Here is a 19,555-nt window from a genome sequence, read left to right on the forward strand (position 1 = left end):
GAGGGGGGGGGGTGATAGGGCATCGCCCTTTGTGGCATTTCTCTCCATAGTGCGAAAGGTTGACCATACCATACGACCAGGAACGCAGTTGAGGCTGAGTAAGCCTAGGAGAGGACTCGACTATGTTCATTTACCAAATTCCAAATGTCACTGGTATAGATAGCCAAGATGAAAACCTCGGTCGTTAGAATTGCACTGTATTGTATTGCGTTAAGACGTGTGTGTATTTATATGTGTTATTCTGTATACATATATGCATTTACATATCACCGTACTGTTGTTGCTTGGCATTTGCAGGTTGCGTTGTGGCCGAAACGTCGTGAGAATTTTATTGTGTTATTTTATTGTTTTATTCTCATTCTACGTGACTTTACCGAAAGAACCAAAGAAGGTTTAATAAACATGTTTAAAAAAAAGTTATTCATAGAGTCTATATTTCAGCTATCTGGTTATATTCAAGAAACGTATTTGTCAAATGATATATAGAATATTTCTCTCTCATTACAAATGATAATGCATGTATAAATAGAATGTGTAACTTCTACAGATAATAACATTAAGTAATAATATTTCAGTCTTCCAAGACAAAAAAAAGTCATTTGAGAACTTATCAAATGGCTACAAGTGTTGCATTGTACGAGTGTGTTGTGAATTTGCTGTTCATTACTAGTGAGAGATCGTGTTATGTAACGTCAGTCAATATATGTTTTGAATATGATTAGATGCACACAGCCTCTGTCCACCTAGCCACGGTGGCGAGATGTTGACTACCTCGCCTGGTATGCAGGAGGTAGATTTGGAGTTTGTTTCGTTCTCCCCGTGGTCGCGTGGATCTTTCTCCAGGTCCTCCGGTTTTTATCCCTCCACATTTATAAACATGCCTTTAGAGTATTTGCCTGCTATACATTTCCACATGTAAAGCCACTCCGTTGAGCTATCATTTGTGGCCAGGTTGCTTATGAAACAGAGCTACATAGCTCAGTGGGCCTTACCTGGTAAACATAGCTTAGTTTAGTATAATTGGGTATAACACAGTTAGTGTACCGGCAGCTCACGTGAGGTGGGGTAAAGTGTGGGTATTCCTTTCTCTTTAAGACGTCTAAGCAGCGTGAATGGGTAGGTCAAATACCCTCTCGAGTACCCTCTGGTGGAGACCTTTTCCAGCAGCAGTGGCTTCTCCTAGCTAAACCTGAATGTCGAGGTCCGTGAGCCACCTAATGGTTTTGGATGATGGTGCCGTTGGTACACTTGAGGTACCCTGTGAAGTATCGCTCTGGGCAAGAGTTGATCATCTGTTCCGTTGTTTGGTCACTATCTCCACAGTCACATTGTGGACTATCAAACGGTGGCATGGATTAGTAACTTCACGCCTACACATTTAAATGTTTTATGTTAATATTGACTTGTGAATATTGTCATTCATTCAATTCTCGGTTATGGCAATCTGTTCAAGAGTTACATGCCAATGTCAAGGGCTGCTAACCACTAGAGGGCTTCAGGAAAGGGTTCATGTAGTCTTACTACTCCTCCATTAAAGGAGAGCAGGCTACAGTGCTTTACTCTCTGGTCCATAGTTTGGGATGCTTGGATACCATTGTGCTTTTGGATGTATTGATTTTTTCACATTTGGAGAAGTGGGGGAGATGTGTACATTTAATAAAATCCATTTATTGCATAACTCACCAAATCGTTGTCATTGAATCCATGTATTGCATGCAGTATTGTGTGAGTTAGTGCATAAGCATTGTTAGTAAGTGTGGTGTGCGTTGTGGCCGGTTAGTATCGGTGTGCGTGTTGTGTGTTGTAAACGAAGGAGTGTGTTGTGCATTACAGCATTAGTGGGGTTGACATCCAGAGGAGACTTTCAGCAAGAAGATTAGCCACTGGGAAAAAATGAGCTTTGGGGTTTTAGTGCAACATTATGCTATCTCAGGCTCGCACATGACACTGTTGTGTTCCCAAGTTGCGAATGTCAAAGAATGTTTTCATGTCCGTGTTTAAATGTCAATGTTACACCTCTCTTGGGGTTGGATTGTTTATTCATTTATCAGAGCCTTTAGCAATAGCACAAAATGGTTGCCACTTTAACCGCTGAAATAAACAATTTATAATTCTGTAATGACAAAGTGGGACATTTTTTAATGGGTTGCATGTGTTCACGTTTTGAAAATTAATTGGTCTATTGTTTTTGGTTGCCGTCCATATATACATATGCTGCTTGAATATGTCGCACAGTTCATTTGAATAGTTAGACTACCAATTATGTACGCTGATGCAAAATATGCAAGGAATATTTAATAATCGAGGCACAGAATTTGTCCAGTTATATACTGCAGCAGAAATTGAGCAGTTTTCGTCCCTAATCTGCTTTGTCAGCTTTCGTTACATCCCATGGTTCAACTTACACGCGGAAAGAAATTGTCTTTTCTTTCTCTTATTATTATTATCTCACTTTGCTCGGTGTATTTGAACAAAAACATATCTGGAAGTTTGTTGAAGTTACTCTTTAAAGCTTGCGCTGATAAATTGGCAGTGCTGTCATAAAATGCAGCGACTACTTCTATAATTGCTTTCGACCTTCTTCCTTAATGCATCTGCAGTTGAACATGACTATTACTCCGGTAAGATTGCACTTAGAGAAGTTTAATATGTTACATTAAAAAGATCCATACTTCGCTGGGCATAACCAGAATACTTTTCTCAGCTAATCTATTATATGGCACCAAAGCCTCTAGAAATTCTAGAGATAAACTATGCATAACATCCACCGATTTTAGACGTACATATCCAATCTATGGGTTTTTGTTCAGTGAGTAAATGCGTTATATATAATCCATGATTTTTCTGCATTTCGGAGACAAATCCGCGCGTAGTTTGACATGATGCCTCGAAGTCAAATGGTAAAAGCTGCCTTTGCCAGAAAGCCAGATATTTGTCATCTTATAAAACCCAACTTACCACGTAAAGCATGACATGCAGCCTTTTACAAGTTTTTTTCACCATTTTACCCGAAAGAAGCATATTTATTTTTAATGACATTTTTACAAGAACTGCCGAGGACCATGTATTTTGTCTGGAATTACTATGGATTTAGAATGTTATAAAAAAAATGAGAAAACCACAGAGAGTGTGTGTGACTTTATCATAATGTAGAAAACAAAAAATCTGCATAAAGAATGTTGAAACCACGTGCACACCAGATTTATTTTCATTATATTTAAATTACAAAAATGTAGTGAATGTTGTGTAACTGTGTACAAATCCCCTATAAATGCGCAGTAGTACTTAAGACATCTGGGCATTGTGCTTTTAAATAAAAAATGCACATGTCCCCCCCCCGCCCCCCAGTGTTAGTGGCAGCACGAGTGCACGGGATGAAAGAACCTGGGGACAGGAGGCTTCAGTGGGCATGACGGGAAGGGGATGACACGGGGATGACTACCACGGAAGCCTGCGGAAAGATGACGCTGGGCGTCCGTACCCACGCCCTTGCCCCTTGACTGGCGCAGCTGTCATCTCATCAACAGTATCCTTTCCACCCCAACCTTCATACCCCCCCCCCCCCCCCCGCACTATAAACTGGGGCACGAGGTGCGGATGGCGTGAAAAGTTGTTGGTGTTTGGGGAGAATGAAGTGGTGGGGAACAAAGGAATGTGGCTTATGATGTCATGGGGAATAAGCTGCTCTTTCCAGCATCCATCTCCATCTCTCACCAATTCTTCTATCGCTCTTGTTGGCCACATTCCCGGCGTATTGATTCCCCGCACCACTGATACGGCACGCTCTGTATACCGGAAAGGACACAAGCAGTTCAACAGAATTTACTCAGATTTCATTGTATGCATGCATTTTAATGGTCCTTATTAAATGTTTATTAAAATCTCTGGGTATTTGTATTTGTCTCACCTCTTCCACGTAACATATACCCTGTGCTTTTTATTATTTCCCAATTCCTGGTCTATTCACAGTTTGTATTCATTTTCCCCCATTAAATTATCGTTTGGCACTGTTACTGAAATTATCATGTATATGGGTGAATTTAAATGGGTGCAACTACTATAATTAATATCGCAATAATTATCACACAATAATAAAACAGTAACGTTTCTTAAGTGTTAACAATTATATTTCCATGACCAGAAGCACCTGACTGCATTTACATAAATGGAATACAAAAATATAATTCCATTATTTTAAATGGTATTCGATAATAATAATCACATTATGAAATCCCCTTAATGAAAATGGTATTCCATACTAATGGTACCATGGAATACCATTTTCAATGATTCGTATTGAATACGATTACCGGTATTTAAAATTGAATTCCATGATAATAATATGGTGTAATACCATTACAGTATTGATGACTGTATTCCACAATCGTAGGCAGTCCGCATACATCCTTTTATCAGATTATGTTGTCACATGCAAAATGTGGCTAGCAAAAGATGCTTAAATTATACATGTGATTTTGACACAACAACAATTCAATGCCATGAATATCTGCCCTTTGCCATCGCACCACTGCAGGTGTCCTGTTTATGTGTGCAGCAGTGATGCTGTGCTCAGCTGGAGCCAAATTCTGTCCCCCCCCCCCCCCCCCCTCTTGTCGTCCCTTCCCCCGAGCTCCTGTGCCTAGGGAAAGGAGAATGTTGACATGTCTGAGCCCACAGGCAACGCATCTGTTCCCAGATCCCCACCCATCCCGGATGCCACAACATAACCCACTCTTGAGTGCCCCTGTACCCACTCAATTTACCCCTTTCAACTTCCCTCCCCTATCCATTCCATCTGCTGCAATCCGTGCATCTATTTTCCTCTAAAAATGTTGTTTTGTGTCCGAGAATAGATGAGAGCTTGGCTCACCACCGTGACGAGATGTTAACTACTTCGCCTGATATACAGGAGGTCATGCGATCCCAACTCTGACGCCTATATATTCGGAGTTTGAATGCCTCTCTCCCCGTGGTCGCGTGAATTTTTCTCCGGGTCCTCAAGTGTTATTTCGTCTGCATTTAGAATCAACATCACGCGTTTAGAGTATTTCGCTGCAGTAAAGTTGCAAATGATAAACCACTTCGTTGAGCTGCAATTTGTGGCCAGGTCGCTTCCGAAAAATAACTACATAGCTCAGTGGGGTTTACCTGGTCAAATATATTTTAAAATAGTTTTAAATGTTGCTTTCTGTCATCGGAAAGATGAGCTTGGATTCTGTGGTAATGCGATGAAAACTGTTTTTCTTTTTTCAGCCAGTGACTATCAGTTCAATTGCTCTTCATGTCGTAAACCCCTTTGAGGTCTACACAACGGTCAAACATCGGCAATTTAGAAATAATCGTAAAAGACACCCAAACACATCCCATTTCCCCTTTTATCATTGAAAAATAGAAACGATTGGTGGTACAGTGTGACTTTAGAGGGAGATTAAAACTACCGTGACACTCTAAATTTAGATGCTTATTAAACAACGACCTTCACATACTCTCTGGCAATGCGATGGAAATGTATATTCCCTCACCTGCCATTTGAGTAAAGATTTAAATTAATGTCGAATTTGAGTCTGAGGGAGATTTAATAATATCAGCGGTGTAAGGGCAAGCTTGGGATTTTTATGAGTAATCAGATATGAAATTGCTATGAAAAGCAAACAACGCATTTTGAAATGATGACCCAAGAGCCACAAACTTGTGAGTTTGAGTTGATTGCTTTCACGAACGTGAAATAAACCGCCATCGTGTAAGACCTGTTACATTTTAGCCCGGCCTCTTGATTTTCACTCTCAAAATCATAGAGCAAAATAGCCGGTCACAATATTAATCACCACCCGTGAATGCAATGGGATACATTTCAGCGTTCGAAGGCTACACGAGCAGACCCTGCAATGTATTGCTTCAACCACTGCTGGCGGAAAGGTCTCCACTGGAAGGGGCTCTGGGAAGAAAATAACCCTTCCAGAGGGTATTTGGCCTACTCTTCCACACTGGCCAGACGTCTCGGAAGAGGTGGGAGTAGCCACACTTTGCTCCGCCACTATACGCAACCTGTCGATCAACTCACTGCGGTGTAGTCACTTGTTGTTCTGAGCCGACGGTGCAACCTCCAATTTCCCACGGCAGCGAGTAGTTCATCCCAGGCAGTCGTGGTTGATGCTTTGTATATTAATGTTCGTCACGTGCAAAGATCACCACAAGCACAAAATAGACATGTGAGCAAATGCATAAAAAAAACTAAAATAACAACAACATAAATGACTTTTAAATTTTGATTTAAAGCTTTAGTGACTGCAGGGATTCATATTCTTGGTTCTTTCGGTAAAGTCACGTAGAAGGGAAACAATAAAATAATAAAAATATAAAACAATAAAATTCTCACGACGCTTCGACCACAACACAAGCAATCATCATCAGTTGTGAAAACCACAGCAATACATTTTATAAAAAAGTGGTGTTTTTTTACGTTCAATATATTGCCTATGCAAATATGCCTTGGGGTGAGTGATTTGCAATGGTGGTTGTTGTATATGCTGAACACGAATATAGCCGTTTTGAGAAAGGATATTTTAGTGCGATCGCATCATATGATTGGAAGGTCAAACGGATGACCTTGGGGCGTTTAGGTAACAGTACAACATTGCAGTTGTTTGCTCACTGCTTTGCTGGTGTAAAATCCTTCGCTCGAACGAGATTTAAATAGCTCCTCTACAGCGTATTTGGCCTACTCTTCCACTCACACGTTACATCACCACACACTCAGTGCGGTGCATCCATTTATGCTTGCTGAGTGGACAGAGGTGGGGAGGATTTAAGAGACTTTACCCCCATTGTTTCAACTTCCACGGCAAGAGATTGAGCCAGCAAACTCAGTGTGATAACCATTGCAGTGCCAGCACCCTACATTTTAGAATGCTCCTGCACAGATATTACATTTTATATCTGGAAACTCAATGCAACTATAATGTTATAAATTACTTTTTAATTGAACTACATTTATTTAATGGCTAAATATAATAATTCAAATATATACTGCGCAATCCATCCTAGGATCCCAATGCACAAATATCACATTGTTTGTGCCATTTTTCAAAGTGCCACTTTTTAAATATTAAAACACTACCATAGGGAAGGGGATTGCACAGATAAATAAGAGAAATTACACATTACTGCAGAAAGAAAGGGAAATATCACCTTTCTAATCATGCATTCTCACGCGTGTGGTTTCAGTTTCACAAGTGTTTTCGCTCTGCATGCAGACTGTGCAGCAAGTTATTGCGAGAATTCAAATAGCAATTTCTCCAACAATTCAACCCACGCAGAGACCCCATCTCTCTCGCTGTATGTCTCTCGCTGCCTACCCTTGTCCGTGTACACAAAGCCAACAGGAACAATGAAAGTCCCCTACCTTGACAGGCCCACCTGTGCCCTGACTATGACAAACCTTAGGAGACCATAGGCTCTGGGCCAGAGAGCTTTTCATTAGTGCGCGCAGCGCTGCCAAGACACACCATCAATATCTCTCAATGTGGATGTGCAAGGCACCGCACGCTGGAATGACGCATTGTCATATTGGCCAGTTTGGCCTCAGTACTGAGTCTGCCGTCACTTCCCACATGACATCACAAGATTTCTTTTTTTTACTGCAGAAAATACAACTCCATGTAAAGTGAAGTAGTGAAACTGTCAAATCCTGTTGAATTAGACCGACACTATTACGTAGGAACACAGCTGCGGAAACTGGGATTGCATTTGAATGCACATTTAACGCTACATTTGTGGATGTGACAGCTGTAAGTAAAATTATTGTCATGTCAAATATTACTTGTTTAATTCTGTATTTATTTGTCAACATTTGAATTTTTCCCAACCTTTATCCGGTGCATTTGCCGCCATTAATCCACAGCCGATATATTCCCTGGGCCTGTTTATGCAATTTTACGTTGAGTTATATTTTTAGAATGTGCTTACGGAGTTAATCACTCTGCTATAGGTTCTGCAGTGCACTTAGCTGGAAAATTTAATCTCCTGGCAAGTGCATTTCAAGCAGGTACCAATGCATGGCCTTGTAGGACAAACACCTCACTGGCAGGTTTGCAGGAATGGTAAAGTTTGCGTCCACCTGCCAATGCTATAAAAACACAGCTGAATAGTAAACATCACGCCGACCCATTGAAACATGTAACTGCCCTAGGTCACCTCCACTAATTGGCTTGGGATGCAAAGTGCAAGCGGTGTTGTCTACAATCAAATTAAGAGCGGGCGGGGAAATCACTCTTTGTCAAAACATTAATTTCTGTTCAGGTATACTCATTATAAAATGCATTTTTCATGAAGAAAAGCTCTCATTACATAATGTAATCTACATAGCCTTAAGTGAATTACTTTTGAAAAATGGTGCCCGCTTAATCTTCACTTCTCGTGCCAAGTGATCCACGTGTTAATAACCCAGCCAAACCGTGCAAATCAACCAAGTTTTTTTTTCTAATCTTTTTTTTGGTGTGTGCAGGTATCCACTACGTCTGCATTTGTGATTTAAAGTCAGTGTGGAAGATAATTGTCATTAACCTTTCAATCTCATACTTCTTATGTCTAGCAACTCAACGCAAACGTCAATAACCCTTCTTCATAGTGTTATGAAGAAGGGCCATTGGCCAACATGTCAACTTATATATATACGTCCTCTGTAGAGCAGTGCTATTGACCAATACGTTGAGTAAAATTCTTTCTAGGTGACTTTACCGAAAGAACCATAGATAAATACGTTGAGTATTTAGTTATTTCTATTCATACACCACTACCGATGCAGTATCACTTTTAAAACAATATAGATGTCATGGGGTTATTTCAGCTTGCAAGGTGATTTAAATGGTAGTACCCCTACAGTGGCGACTGTGTGGATAGGAACAAGGCTTCAGGGTGTGGCTGTGAAGTGAGCATGTTCCTCACGCTATGGCGATGCAGTGTACTGTAAGTTGCGCTGACAAACAAGCAGATTATGAGGACACCGGCAGAATCTGTTTTGGCAGCGAATTAAGGACGGGATGAGTGAGAACGGGGTACACGCATGTAGATAAGCTGTCACAGCAGAGCAGCTTTCTGTGCTTATTTGCTTGTGATCACATTGGATATCGTTGTGACCCTTCATGCGTGTAACGTATCATGCCACGTTCTCTCTGGCACTTGGCGTGGATTGACAATTCGAGGTGAGCGCGTGCCTGTGGACGTGTGTACAAACTAAACGCGCTCAGCCCGTACCATAAGACGGAGTGGAATGGTGTATAATGCCCCGTTATTAGATTATCACTGTCGATTTGCAACATTAGACTTCAGACGTGATTAGCGTGCCCAGTCGTTTCTATGGGTCCAAACAGATGGCGAGGGATAATTACGTACTTCAGACTGGCCCTTTGCAGAAGGAAAACCGGATGGCTTTACCAGTTCTACAGGCGATGCTCATTCTGAAGAGCTTACGGTGCAACCGCACAGAATTACCTTTTTTTTTCACCGTCCATGTGTATATATCTATATAGTTATAGGCATGGGTTAATCGTGAATGCATGAGCCACTGGGGACCTCGAATACTGCCACGCAAGCAATGGAAAAGTGACTCGCCTGGTTAATAGACAGTCACGAACAGGTCATGCCGGTCAAGATGTCAAGTGCACATTTTATTAGCCAGATCGGATTATGGGTCATCTATTTATAACCAAGACTGTCTGAGTACCTGAATGCATTTTTTTGTCAAACACGTCGCTTGTATTTTACGTGCTTTTGAGATTTTTTTTTTATCCAAACAGACATTTATCGAAATTTTAAACAGGCTATGCGCCTACAATAAAATGACTAATGCGAAGACCACGCAAAAAAAATATTTTTGCTTGTATAGCAAAAATCACGTTCCTCTTTCCACATTATTTGTTAAGACAATTATTTATTTCAGCAAATGCGGAGCGTTGAACGCGGTGCGACGAAGCGGAGTTGATCAATGCGCTCGGTTAAGAATCGCTATAATTCAGCGTTTTCAGTGGGCGCAACAATGGAACTCTCCATGAGGCTATATTATGACAGCAGGTTTTTCCCCGTGTTCGCCGTCATTAGTGGTGGGGTTGCGGACGCGTATCGTGTTAATTGACGAAAGAGACTCGAGGGCGTGATCCCTCCGTCTCTCCACGCCTCCGGAAAGCGACCTGGGCAGCCGCAGCTGTCGCACGTTAACACAGTGGGGGGCCCCTGGGCTGTAGGCGGTGTATGGAGTGGGGGGGTTAGGGGGCAGGGGGGGGGGCAACTCGTGCACTTCAGTGTGCAGGGACTTGAGCAAAATATCGCTGCCACCAAACTCTGTGGCTTTCCATTTTCTCTCGTCGAGTGCGCGCCATCCCCACCCCCCCCCAGCCGCCAACAGCACGACGGTGATTTGGTGCACACAGTGGCGCTGGGAGCGTGTAGATTGGGGCCCGAGCGGTGGCTCCGCGCGTGGATGATGTGGAATTAAATTACCGATGTGTCCCATGTGCGAGCCCGACCCAAGTGGCCACTCCGGCGGTGTCAAAACGCCGCACTGGGTGGGGAGACAACAACGACAACAACAACAAAAAAAATCACGTGACGTATGGATTATTTTTGGTTGGTTTGTTTACGGTGTGTGCGTGCACACAAAATGATAATGCCCTGGCTTTAATTATCAATTGAGTGACCGTTGTTGGAAGTGCTGCCGGAAGTCCGTTAATCACGAGCATGCTTGCCTGAGCCTTCACAATCTCCAATATGAGATGCTCAGACGTTAATTAATATATAACCTTCAGGAATAATTACATAGGACCCAGGCAGTTGAAAGCTCTGCTAAATGCTTGGGGATTATGGTACTGTAGGGCATTATTAAAGGTAAAGGGAGGCAGTGTTGTCATGGATTAAAATAAAGGTCTTACCATATTAATATCCCCTCTCATATGCAGTGTTATGTACGTTGAGCTTATTTTGCAGCGTACGTAGCCAACCGTTACAAGCCTCGTCTACACATTGTTAAAAAATAAGGTGCTTCCAAATCTGGTCCAGCCTAATTTTGAAAGGCGGAAGGGGCTTTGCATTACTACTATAATGAGCAAAGAATGTCTATTAAATGGGTCTTTCGGTAAAGCCATGTAGATAGGTTCAAAGAAAATAACAAGAAATAACAAAAAAAAACTACGACGTTTCGATCGCAACACAAGCGTTCGTCATCAGGAAGTAAAAAGAGGGGGAAAGCTGCTGAGGCAGACTGGGTGATAAACAAAGTGGGCGGGGCTAGTGATGTTAATGTGAGAAATTAGCATGTTAATGGGAGAGATTAGCATGCTAATGTAGGATCGGAGGGCGACGTACACAACGAGCGCGCGGAGGTGCCTATGTAAATGTGAGAGATTAGCATGTCAATGTGAGAGATTATCATGTTAATGTGAGAGATTAGCATGTTAATGGGAGATCGCAGAGCAGCAACATTGAGATCAGTGAGCGAGGTGGCTGTGTTAGGGTGAGAAATTTAACCTGTTAATGTAAAATCAGAGAGCCGAAAATAACAACTAACATTGGAAGGTGGTAGGATGGGAACAGCACAGCCAGTTATGACTTAAACTGGTTGATAACGTCCTTCCAATGATTACTCAGTTTATACCCATCTTCTCGATTGAAGTTGTGTCTGTATATGTGGATGGCTTCATGAACGAATCTTTGTTGATAGCCAGTGGGTTTGCATAGTACCTTCGTCTTAGAGAAATCTATTTCGTGTGAGCCCACCACATTAAAACAATGATCAGCCACGGCCGAGGTATTGGTCCTACCGTGTTTCAGATCTGCCTTATGTTCATGAACACGGTCCGAGACATGTCGCTTAGTTTACCGAATGTAACTACTGCCGCAGACACAGCTTAGTTTGTAGACGCCTGCATGTCAGGGATCACATCCTTCACAAATGGAATCAGATCACGAATTTTATGTAATGTGTTAAATCGAACCTGGATCTTGTGTTTTCTCATGATTTTGGAGATATTTTTGGTGACCCCAGCTATGTATGGCAAGGTGATGGTTTTGATTGGGTCCTCAGATGGTTCTTTCCCAACGGTTGGGGTGATAGCTTTACGGATTCTGTAGTCTGAATTTCTATTCATCTTGAGAGCTTGGTGTATGTGTCAGCTCACTGGCTCGGTGATGAAGGACATTATAAATCAGTTTAAGTCATAACTGGCTGTGATGTTCCCATCCTACCCCCTTCCGATGTTAATTGTTATTTTCGGCTCTCTGATTTTACATTAACAGGGAAAACTTCTCACCCTAACACAGCCACCTCGCTCACTGAGCTCGACGTTGCTGCTCTGCGATATTCCATTATCATGCTAATCTCTCACATTAACATGATAATCTCTCCCATTAACATAGCCACCTCCGTGCCCTCGTCGTGGAGGCCGCCCTCCGATCTTACATTAACATGCTAATCTCTCACATTAACATCACTAGCCCCGCCCACTTCATTTATGACCCTTGGGCTACACCCATTTTAAACCTTTAAAACAGTCTGCCTCAGCAGATTTCCCCCTCTTTTTTTTCCTGATGACGAACGCTTGTGTTGCGATCGAAACGTCGTAGTTTTTTGTTTTTTTTGTTATTTTCTTTGAACCTATCAACGTGAGTTTACCGAAAGACCCAAAGAATATGAATTCCTGCAGTCACAAAAATGCGATCACCGGGATAGAGTGAGGTGAGAACTAAACGCAACATTTTAGGCAGTGGTGAAATTTTTTTCACAATGATCCATCATCATTCTTGATAGTTTTACCGATTATGCAAGAATGTCTGTTTGTGGGTAACGTGCGTGACGTCACTCCACATGCCCCCCTCTCCCCCGTCATGAATATTCATGAGCGGGTGGATTTTTACCCTCACGCAGAAGAAGGTTGAGCGGAAATATTTTTTTCCGCAAATTCGCTTTAAGTTTCACGTTTCTTTATTGAAAGTTAATCTAATAAATAATTATACGCAGCAACAACGTGGATTTCGCGTCTTTATTTAATTATTCAGCACTTGAAATAAAAGGTAAGTCTAATTTATGCTTCTACATTATGGTAAAATATACATTTCTCGGTGATTTTTCCGATATTGTATCGATTTCTAATTTATTTCAACCCCAGCGACCGAAATCAGAAGAGAATAAAGTATCAGAGCAGTGAATTTGAACAAATTGAAGGTCAGTTATTATCAGTGCTACAGTGAAATTCAGTGAAGTGTTTGATGACTTCGTTTAGTGCCAGATTCACTGCCATTAATACAGTGCTACAGTGAAATGCAGTGAAGCGTTTGATGACATACTTTCGTGCAAGATTCACTGCCATTAAAATTACACGAGATACAATGATACTCTGCTCATTTTTTTTTGTAAATATTTCAGCTTCCTTCCTAGGATGGGCAAACAAAGCTAGTATTAAAATACCATAACACATCGCGTTGCCAATATCAGGATTGCTAAAACATGGCCATCTCTGGAATAAGAGAGGAATAAACAAACCCAACTATAAGCAGGATGGATGGATACTATCCACGCCAGGGTGCATTGTCCTCGTTAACTTGTTTGTTTCACTGCAGGGCTCTGCTACACACACCGCATTCCACGGAATTAACCACACTGTTCAAAAGAAACCCGTAACCCCCGGTAGTTTATTAACATGTGATGTCACAACAAAGAGACTGACATTTTGAAAGTCCTGTCGTAATCTTGGCACTTTGCTCCATATGGTCACAGTTGGCTAACAAACCTCGAATTAATGGTATGCTGCTGGTTACACGACTTTTGGATGTTCTGTGTACTTCGGCTGTTCGTGGACCACACCTTTAGCGAGAGCATCTTGGACCTGTTCTAAAACTGACAGATTGAAGTAACTAAATGATACACTTAAACTCGCTCATGAAGTTAAAAGTAAAGAATAACCATACACGATACATTTCAAAATGTCATGAAATCAAACGAAATACATTTGACAACTAAAGAGCACGCAGGAATAGCCAACCCAATGTGCACATCTTAATCCCACACAATAGAGTGCAGACAAACCATTACAATTCAGAACAATAGCCAAATGGTGCAAGTGACTTAAGAGCATTGCTTTCAGTAATTTGCAGCTTTGGAAAATTTAAGTGATAATTTCAGACATGAAACGGCAGCTGCAAAGTGCCTATGCTTCGGTGTTTAATTACATGCGCCAGATTATGGGGCTCTCTTTATAACCGTTTGCTTTTGCTTTTTTTGTTAGGTGACGTACGCGTGAAATAAACTCGAGGGACCGGTGAGTTAAAAACAGGAATACTGTACGCCATCATCAGCTGCATTAGATCCAGAGAGGCACTCTACAGTGCTGCACTGCAGGCTCACTGCCGAAACAGGAGACACTCCGTAACAAGCGTGGTGTCCTTGGACTTTTTACCATAGTACGGGTTTATCCAAGATTATACTATATACAGGCTAAGTCTAAAACAACAGCATACGGAGAGAGTGCTTTCTTTTGTTCCAAAATTAGCCTTGAAGTATAGTTTGGGTTGCATATGCATGTGTGTGGAAATTCTTTCGCACCGTACTTAGCCAACCGTGCTAATGGGAGGTGCCATTGAACGTGCATACATGCGCATTGGGATCCTGCGATGGACTGCGCCTAACAAATTTTAATAATAAATTTTTCTTGTGTGTCAAGCATAATACGGAATAATAATTAAATGCAGCACTTTCTTAGTCCATGCCACATTGGGCTTGTGGATTGTTGTACTCTGTACTCTTTGGTTCTATTCGGTAAAGTCACGTAGGTAAAAAAAATAAAACAACAAAAATCACGACGTTTCGGCCACAACACAAGCGGCCTTCATCAGGTGAAGGGACCAGCCTGTCTCGAAGACTGCGCTGGAGTGAAACACAGCCAAGCTCAGACTGCGACCTTTAAGCTGTCTTCGAGACAGGCTGGTCCCTTCACCTGATGAAGGCCGCTTGTGTTGTGGCAGAAACGTCGTGATGTTTGTTGTTTTTTTTTTTACCTACGTGACTTTACCGAATAGAACCAAAGAGTATGGATCCTTGCAGTCACGAAAGCTTCAAATCTAGAATTGTTGTACTCTGCTTCTCCACGCCGGTCAGCGCACGATGTCGGTTCAGCTTTCACTCCTTCCTGGCGCTAGCCGTGGCAGGGAATCGAACTCGGATTGCCTGGTCCACAGGGCAGCACGCTTAATCCCGATTCAGACGCGCTGTAGCGTATCGAGCACGGCGCGCTGCGATGTGGCAGATGGCTGGGACATAGATTATTCTAGCAGGAGGCTGACAATTGTGGAATGAGTTCCAATTATGAGTTTTCTTTCCTCACCAGGATTGCTAATTGGGAGCACTATGCTTGCCAGAGGAATGATGGTTCCTTAAAATGGACGCACTCGGACGCCACAATGCTGGGAAGCTGCTGTTTGCATGCTGGACTTGCAATCCAGAGGTCACCGACCCGTTTGTTCTTTCAATGCGAGAGTTGAAACGGTGGGCACGTTTCTGAAATCCTACCGCACCTACTGTATCCACCCAACGGTACGTATATATAGGTACAAGACTGCCGATCGGCAGGTCGAGTTTGGTGGGTGGGCAATTGTTTGTGGAAGAGTAGACCAAATAACCTCTCTAAGCCCAACCATAGATTGGACGCCCTTCTTCCAGCAGCGGTGTGAGCTAACAATTTCGGAGCTGCACCTTTGCATTGTACCTGTGCAAAACACTTTCTGCCACGAGAATGTGGAGTTTGCACCGTTGTCTTGGACAACAAAAACCTTTATTATGAATACATATGATATGGGGGGGGGTCTGGCCAACACTCATAAGCATAGGGACACCTTTTTTTTGGCACGTGATGAAAAATAATTCATTGCTCATGATTAAGGTTTATTCTTTTCAAACAGGTCAGGGTAAAATTTGAGCAGCCCTAACGCGAATTAACGCACAAGTAACCTTGTCGAAATGAAATCTGAATAGGCGGCAAGCCTTTGCATCGTGCGCACAGTAACGCGTTTGTGAATTAGTCTTCTGCAAATGCGTTGTAAGCTTATTTCGTAGCGGTTATGGAGCGGCGCGTAACGATAGCCATTGCAAATGTGGCACGCATTTCTAGCCTAACAAGTTACATCATTATGCCTTAAGAGGGCACTGTCCTCGCAGATGATGTGGTTGTATGTGTCTATTGGTACATATTTCTCCCTTCGAAATTTGTGCTGCAGCATACAAATTTAGTCTGAATTGCTTTAAAAAAAACATCTAATCGTGTTTCCAGTATATGCCAACATGTATTGAATGTGTTAATTATAGTACGTAAATAATTATAGTCGGTAAAATGATCTGAACGTCTTATTTTTTTGCATGCAATGCAAGTTGTAATTCAGATGCTCATGATTAAGGTTTATTTTTATTTTATTACTGGTGATGTTTTTTCAGATGACTACAGTTTTGAAATGTGAAATTGATTCATCAACACTTTTTGAAACAATTAAGAAAACTTGTAGCTCATTTGGAAATAATTGACATATATAACTGTACCTTTCAAAATTCTTGTTCACAATGACAATTACATAATCGGTAAAATTATCAAGAATGATGATGGATCATTGTCAAAAAAAATTCACCACTGCCTAAAAACGTTGCGTTTAGCTCTCACCTCACTCTATCCCGGTGATCGCATTTTTTAAAACGAACGTGCAAAGGTATGCACAGAGCTAGATCTTAGATAGATCTGCACTCACTCGCGGTTATGAAAATGTGCCTCAGATTATAATATCTTGAGCGATGAGCTAAGAATGATCTCATTTTATATCACACTTACAGTACTGTTTAACATAGAAATGGAGTATGCAGTATCTGCTTGGTTTATTTCTTAACATTCACATTGTTATCTTTTTTTATTACAATATTTTCTATGGTTTCACTTTAATCGTACCGTATTGTATTTCGGACACACACATATACTCTGCTCAATTCCTCCACTCAATCTAAACTGATTTTTCCATTGATCATGTTTATGCCATAAACAAATGTGGACACTCATTTTCCTGTGAAATACGAAGGGGAATTTCCAGCAAAACTGTAAGCAAATGCCTATGAATTAACCAGAGCTTCATAGCAATGCACCTGGGGAGGTGTTACAACTATTTAACTACCCAGTCAAAAACAAGACCTCTAAAAATCCAATGTGACACATTTACCAACATAGGTATCGCTCTAAACGTGAAACCCTTGTGAGCCATACAGCCTGGCAAAGCGTAGATGGCAATTGTGTTTGTTTTTTTAGATGTAATAAACAATGGCAGAAAAATCACAACAGTTTAAAAGTGTGGTACTTAATATTATCAGTATTTTTATTAAACGTCATTGAGACAGAACACTGCACATAGAGAGAGAGAGAGAAAGATATTGCTTGGAGGCAAGCAGTGCCATATTACGGTTTCACATATTACCTGGCAACTCAAGTTCGATTCCCAGCCATGGTTGACATCACTAGCGAGTGACGTCTGAACTGGTCCTGTGCCTCCCACCCTCACCAACCTGCACTAACCAGTACGGATAACGGCCAGGCTACCACCTATGACCAACACAGTGTGGGGAGACCTTCCATACTTATCATGTATTACTTTCATGATTTAAGGTGCATGCCTAAAATAAACAATGTTGGTCATTCACCCATCAAACAAGTCATCACTGATCTGCTTTAATGGTCTGAACATCGTTCTCTCAAATTTCTTAAGTCTTTCGAGCATTACCAGCTCCAAGATCGTGTGTCCCATGACAAAGCTGTAATTCCGAAAGAAAAAAAAAACCACGCAGAGACATGTTTTGATCCAACTGCAATGAAATTGGTGAGTTTGCCGGTGTGAATATTTTATGAGCGCAACAATTGTGTGTGTGTTTTTTTATGAAGGTATATTTTATATAACACGTTATTGACCTTTAAATCATCCGGATTAACCAATCAGCATCTTACTCTAACGACATAAAATTTAATGCAACACCTACCTGACATGTTGCACTCATGCCGGTGGTGCCAAGAAGCCAGTTGGCAGACGGGTCACTCTGATGCCAATCTTGTCACGCGGGACTTGGAAGAAAGAGGTGGTGAAGTGGAACATCTGTTGAAGGGTAGGGTGGGTGGGTGGGTTAAGGCAACGCGGCGGTGAGAAATGGCACATTCTATTATTAATGGGCTGCACCTGTGCCATAGCATAATGGACAATGAAGTATGTACAGGTGTGAGGAATTAATTCTCGAGTGCAGCTTTTCAAAGGAGTTTTTTTCTTTCTTCTGTCATACCGTTTGTCTGCTGTTTACACAAATTACGTTTGCAGGAGACGGAAGCCAGTGCTATTGTACAACTGTAGTAAAGTGATGGATATAACAAAAGAGCACAGCTAGTGTGTGGGACGTAGTTTAGAAGGGGGGTGCGCATTGCTTCAGTGTCTCTGGTTGACACAGCATGATACAACTTCACCATTATCCAGCATCCAACACCATAACAATCAACGTCGTAATTATCATCCATCAGTGTTGTTGTCGTCAGACCCAAACTTCACCATCAAGTGGCCGAAGTAAGATTTTAAAAAAATTATATTTGCGTGTCCTTAAACAAATTCTTGCGGGGAGTGGGGGGGTAAATGTACTTCATGATCGTTTCAAAGACTTTTCATACAGTGACGGCGATACCAACATTGTGTACGAGGAGCTAGAGGTGACAGCGTCGTTCATAGCAGAGAGAGAGAGTGGCGGGTCCACCCTACAGCCTGATGCACCTTCTATCGATTTCACCTTATTCCCACTGGTGCCCTTTATGGCTTAATGCATCCGCTCGATTCTTAACTTGCTCTGTCATATGAAAGACGTAAGAGAGCATATTCCATTGATGTACATACACTCGCAACACACCAGCAGGGATATGCATACATCAGAATCAGAATATGTATTCATGCTGGAGGAGTCTGGTAATCTATAAAGCTCTTTTTCATCGATGTCCAGTCGGGGGCCAGTTAGAACATTACAACAACAAATAAAGTATAAAAACGCGATAGGAGTGTATTTTTTAGGAAAAGTCAACGAATAATGAAAACAAAATTTTACTAATAAAACTACTCTATGTTTTATCTTAATAGGTAAAGCTCACTGAGCTATAAGCTTATTTTTTTTAGGAAGGGACCTGGTTACAAATGATCGTGGCTTTTTATCGCAACAACATAATCTAAATATTTTTAACGCAAGTTTCTCAATATAATACGCTGTAGGTAAATTAATACATTGTATAATAATAACAATAATGATGAGGGTTCAACTTCTGTGGAACACAACAGTGGGCAGTGTTATGGGAAGAAGAATTTCTTACAATACTGTAAGAAAAGCGGAAGACATGTAAATGCATTATCTTGAGTGGTTTATCATTATTATTATAATGCAACTGAAAAAATACAATGGGGTTTTCCATGTCCTGGGAAGACTTAGAGATTTCCCAGGACAGTAGTTACCTCAAAGACAGGACAATCCTGG

General features: G+C 41.5%; 1 long non-coding RNA gene across 1 annotated transcript; it reads right to left on the reverse strand.

Annotated features, from left to right (window-relative positions):
• Positions 1 to 1,556: 1,556 nt before the first annotated feature.
• On the reverse strand, positions 1,557 to 18,156 carry LOC116941610 (uncharacterized). The gene is made up of 4 exons (XR_004402703.2): positions 18,041 to 18,156; positions 10,495 to 10,555; positions 6,062 to 6,153; positions 1,557 to 3,785 (listed from the first exon to the last, which is right to left on the reverse strand). It is a non-coding gene; the product is annotated as an uncharacterized LOC116941610 (long non-coding RNA).
• Positions 18,157 to 19,555: the final 1,399 nt, after the last annotated feature.

This window comes from Petromyzon marinus, chromosome 12 (assembly GCF_048934315.1).
Source record: "Petromyzon marinus isolate PM22_M1 ecotype Great Lakes invasive population chromosome 12, UKy_Petmar_22M1.pri1.0, whole genome shotgun sequence".
NCBI lineage: Eukaryota > Metazoa > Chordata > Hyperoartia > Petromyzontiformes > Petromyzontidae > Petromyzon > Petromyzon marinus.